We start from the raw sequence: 5,548 nt of genomic DNA on the forward strand, positions 1-5,548 counted from the left end.
AACATCACCCACACTTTCCTAGAATTGACTTTTTAACCCTCATCTGAATCTGGCAGTGGCTTTTACTTAATCCAGGGGAAGTCGTGGGGAAGTCATGGCCTAGTGGTTAGAGAGTTTGACTCCTGTTAATTATAGGGCCTAAAAACTCTGCATGTAATAACCTAGAACGCTGTCTAAGACTTGATGGCTGCTCTGTCAATTCTTCGTCATCAGTTAGGATGAGCTATTTGATAGCAACCTTTCCTTAGAAAGCCACGTTTCTAGCATTTGTAAAACTGCATTTTTCCATCTCAGAAATATATCTAAATTACAGCCTATGCTCTCAATGTCAAATGCAGAAATGTTAATCCATGCGTTTATGACCTCAAGGTTAGGTTATTGTAATGGTCTATTGGGTGGTTGTTCTGCACACTTAGTAAACAAACTCCAGTTAGTCTAAAATGCAGCAGCTAGAGTTCGTACTAGAACCAGGAAGTATGATCATATTAGCCCGGTCCTGTCAACATTGCACTGGCTCCCTATCAAACATCGTATAGATTTTAAAATCTTGCTTATTACTTATAAAGCCCTGAATGGTTTAGCACCTCAGTATTTGAACGAGCTCTTGTTAGATTATAGTCCTCTACGTCCGCTCCGTTCTCAAAACTCTGGCAATTTGATAATACCTAGAATATCAAAGTCAACTGCGGGCGGCAGATCCTTCTCCTATTTAGCGCCCGAACTCTGGAATAACCTACCTAACATTGTTCGGGAAGCAGACACACTCTTGCAGTTTAAATCTAGATTAAAGACCCATCTCTTTAACCTGGCTTACACATAACATACTAATACACTTCTAATATCCCAATCCGTATAAGGATTTTTAGGCTGCATTATTTAGGTAAACCGGAACTGGGAACACTTCCCATAACACCCGATGTACTTGCTACATCATTAGAAGAATGGCATCTACGCTCATATTAGTCTGTTTCTCTTGTTTTCCGAGGTCACCGTAGCCACCAGATCCAGTCTGTATCCAAGTCAGAGGGTCACTGCAGTCACCCGGATCCAGTATGTATCCAGCCCAGATGGTGGATCAGCACCTAGAAAGGACCTCTACAGCCCTGAAAGACAGAGGAGACCAGGACAACTAGAGCCCCAGAGACAGATCCCTGTAAAGACCTTGTCTCAGACGACCACCGGGACAAGACACTTCATTTACAGCGATATCGTTGACTTGATTGCAAATTATTGCACAGATACTATTTAAACTAAACTGAGCTGAATGATGACATAACTGAATTCAATGATGAACTGCCTTTAACTGTCATTTTGCATTATTGACACACTGTTTTCCTAATTAATGTTGTTCAGTTGCTTTGACACAATCTTTTTTGTTTAAAGCGCTATATAAATAAAGATGATTTGACTTGACTTGACTTGACTCCTTACCCTAAGGTTGTGGGTTCGAATCTCGGGCTGGCAATACCACGACTGAGGTCCCCTTGAGCCCCCAAATGCTTCCCTGGGTGCCGCAGCATAAATCGATGCTCACTGCTCCGGGTGTGTGTTCACGTTGTGTCTGTTAAGTATTAAGTTAATTTAAGTATTTTAGAAATATAACCATTATATTTTATAGAATTATTTATAGTATTATTCACTAATAATATTTATGTATACATTTTTCATTTACAGATGTCAATGAGTCCATGAAATATGTCCATAAAAACTCGAGCTCACTCCGGTGCAGATATGAACTGTAATCTGCACTGCAAGAGTTGTTAAACTCATCACAGGGTTTAGTGCAGTAAATGCTCTCATGATCCGTCCGTGTGTGAACGGGAAAGCGGAGCAAAACCCAACACTTTTTTTTATTTAGCAAAGCATAAGAGGTGAAGCAGAACTATCTAAAACAGTTTGGAGATTAAAATAATTCCATAATTGCATACATACCCGTAAATGGCCAATACAGAAAAAATAAAAATAAAAATACAAAAGCCACAAAGAAAAATATACTTATTGGCAGATCAAAAATTTGAATGTTATGAGAAGGGAAAAATTGACGTAGGAAGATTTGAAGGGAAATGCACCAAAATATGGAAAATAGCATAATGTAAAGATAAAAGAAGGCCCACAACCTATATTTGATTAAATTGATATTGCATTGGCAGACATATGGTGGATATGTGGATTAGAATAAGGCCTCTTACCAGGGTTACTAGAAAGTCAGGATTATGTACTAGGGTTATGCTGACACATAAAATGTTATATCTCTCTAGAAGAGGCAACAACAAATGAAGAAAAAAACTAGAATCAAAAGAGCAAATGAAAAAAAAATATATATATATAAATTCAATTGGTCAACCTAAAGGCACACCTAACAAGTTTAAAGCATGGGATGAAGTTAAATTTGGATTTGAATCAATATTAATTTGAATTACAAAAATAAAATATAAAATTACAGAATGGATTAATTACATAAAGTACAATCAGCAAAGATTTATTAATTACACTGATGAGGCCTTAACACTTCTAGGAGAGCAATTGGATGCAACAAGCAGAATGATATAGAAAAAATAGAATAGCTGTATATTATTTGTTAACTGAAAAAGGAAAAGTATATCTTATGTTTGGGGAACAATGCTGTATTTACATACCAAATAATACTGGTCCAGAAGGAGCATTAGTGAAATTATGATCAAATTGAAAAACCTAAGAATGGAAGATAAAGCAAATACTGGAAAAGATAATCAAATGTGAGATTGGCTTGATCTAAAGTTAGAAACATTGGGAGCATAGTTAACTAAATTGGGAATGTTTTTAGGACTTGCAGTGTTGATAGGAGGATTATTATTTTACTGTGTACTTCCTATATTGAGGTCACTTATCAAAGTCACAGTTTAGCGAATGAAAATTCTAAGATGTCAAGATGATGGGAAAATGATTTTTGAGGGTAACCAAAATAGACCTCTACAATGCACAAAAGATTTGGACTGAAGATCAGCTATGCTATTTTTGTGATGTTACATTTTTTTATGTTTTGATGTTTATTCCTATTAGATTCTACATAACTGTAACAACCACAGGCAAGTGCTGAACCAATTGCACGCTCATGCTTATAACATTGTTTTATCTTAAATGAGGGAGATCTTTTACTCCCCCCTAGTCAAGTGCTGAAGACACAGTCAAAAAAGGTAAAAGAGTTAATAAACAATAACCATATGTATGAAATGTATTGAACATGAGCATGCCTTCAGGAAACACTTTATAAAAGAGAGTACAGACACAGACTCGATAGATCGTTCTGCAGAGCTTTCTCGTTTTTATTGTCTCTTGATAATAAAATTTTAAATCTGGCATCAAAACCCCAAGACTCTGAGAATGATTCTTTACAGCAGTGGCAGATACCAACACAGAAGTTGTACAGGAGTCTACTGGTTTTAGCCCAACAGATTTAGTGTTTGCTCATAATGTGTGTGGTCCCTTAAAACTGCTTTGGGAGAATTGGTTGAATGAGTCTAAACTGCAAAATCTGCTTGATTATGTCAGCTCTTTTCGTTACAAGTTATACCATGCTTGTGAATTGGCTACACAAAACTTGTCTGCTGCTCAGTCCAAGATGAAAGACTGGTTTGATAAAAAGGCCATGGTCAGACAGTTTATCCTGGGGATAAAGTTCTGGTGTTTTTACCTATCCCTGGGTCCAGCCTTCAGGCACGTTGTAGTGGCTCCTATTTCATAGAAAAGAGAGTCAGTGACAGGGATTATATTGTAGCTACTCCTGACAGTGCCCGTCGTAGCAGACTTTGCCATATCAATATGATTAAACTTTACTATGATCGTGAGCAGTTGATCAAACCCAGCTCTGGTGATGTAAACACAGTCCTGGCCTTGTCCAATGCTGAGTGTTCTCCAACTGTGTGTTCGCCTCTGTCTAGCGCTTTGCAGGTACGTGATCCTTCTGTATCACCATTCGGTGCTGAAACTGTCCTGGCCTGTGAGTTACTATCTGCTCCTGAAATTGGTTGTGACATTGAGAGTCATTCCGTTGCTACAGTTCAAGGGCATTTAAAGAAGTCTGAGATGCTTACCAAATAGGGCTGAACGATCTTGGAAACCAATATTGCAATTGTGATTTAATAAGTGATTATTTTTTAAAGCTTTTTGTGTTCTGTATTATTCATCAAAGGCGAGCTGTGGAAATCATGGACTGTTAGACTCTGTTCCATGTTTTGTGTTTGTTTTTCTCCCTGTGACCAAGTTTCTGTCTCCCGCATCACTGATTTAATCCCAGGTGTTTCCTATGAGTTTCCATTAGTTCCAGGTGTTCCTCGTCTTCCCATCATCAGTCCTGTGTTTTTATAGTGAGTCCCATTTCTAGCTTCTTCGTCTGCTGTTTTACATCTGTTCTCTCTGCTACGTGTATGTCTTGCTCCTATGTCTCTTTATTCATCCAAATAAAGAGACTGGCAGAACAGAACACTGGCCCGCTGCTGTCTGCGACTCACCCAAGTTCACCGGCCGTTAATATAGCAAGCAGAACGAACATTAATATGGCAAGCCGAATGAACATTAATGTGGCAAGCCCAACAAACATTGATATGACAAGCCCAGCGGACATTAATGTGGCAAGCCTGCCAAAGCTTACTCCAGTGCCTGCTCCTCGAAAGCGTCTTCCAGAGAAGGGTGTCGGCCTAGCCCCAGAGCAAAGCTCAGGAAGGGCTCCCGATCCCCAGTCAAGCCCAGGAAGGGCTCCCGATCCCCAGTCAAGCCCAGGAAGGGCTCCTGTTCCCGAGTAAAGCCCAGGATGGCCTCCTGTTCCCGAGTTAAGCCCAGGAAGGGCTCCCGATTCCCAGTTCAGCCCAGGATTCAAGATTCAAGATTCAAGATTTTTTATTTGTCACATACACAATTATATAGAGCATATATAACCAGCAGTGAAATGTGAGTCAGGTCCGCTCCATGGACAGTGCAATTATTAAAGAATACAACACAGATGAAAATATACCTAAATATGAAGAATGAAATAAAAGTAAGCAATAAAAATATAAGAATAACATATAAAAAAAGATGTATACTGTAGAATTAAATATATAGTGGAAAATAATGTGCATGAAAGTAAACTGTAGTCTTAAATATTAAGATACACAGGAATGTACAGTACAAGAGGCAAATGTGCAAACAGGTTGACACTTTCAGTATGTCAATGTGAGGTAGTGAATGATGAATATCTTACTGATAAAGTGAATATTAAGTGGAGACATGAAGATGTTAGGAGGCTGGTTTTGAGTTTAGGAGCCTGATGGCCTGGGGGAAGAAACTCCTCCTAAGTCTCTCAGTTTTTGACATCAGGCTACGGAAACGCTTACCAGATGGCAGCAAAGTGAAAAGATGGTTACTGGGGTGAATGGAGTTCTTGATTATTTTAACAGCTCTGCTTTTGCAGCGTTTGAGGTAGATGTCCTGCAGAGAGGGGAGAGCAGACCCTGAGATGAGCTCAGCTAAGCGCACAACTCTCTGCAGGGCTTTGCAGTCATGACTGGAGCTGTTCCCATACCACACTGATATA

The 5,548-nt window shown here is 39.1% G+C and overlaps 1 long non-coding RNA gene across 1 annotated transcript; it reads right to left on the reverse strand.

Moving 5' to 3' along the window:
- Positions 1-3,091: 3,091 nt before the first annotated feature.
- LOC122147106 lies at positions 3,092-4,240 on the reverse strand. Its single transcript, XR_006161424.1, has 3 exons — positions 4,071-4,240; positions 3,839-3,994; positions 3,092-3,710 (listed from the first exon to the last, which is right to left on the reverse strand). It is a non-coding gene; the product is annotated as an uncharacterized LOC122147106 (long non-coding RNA).
- Positions 4,241-5,548: the final 1,308 nt, after the last annotated feature.

This window comes from Cyprinus carpio, chromosome A12 (assembly GCF_018340385.1).
Source record: "Cyprinus carpio isolate SPL01 chromosome A12, ASM1834038v1, whole genome shotgun sequence".
NCBI classification, from domain to species: domain Eukaryota; kingdom Metazoa; phylum Chordata; class Actinopteri; order Cypriniformes; family Cyprinidae; genus Cyprinus; species Cyprinus carpio.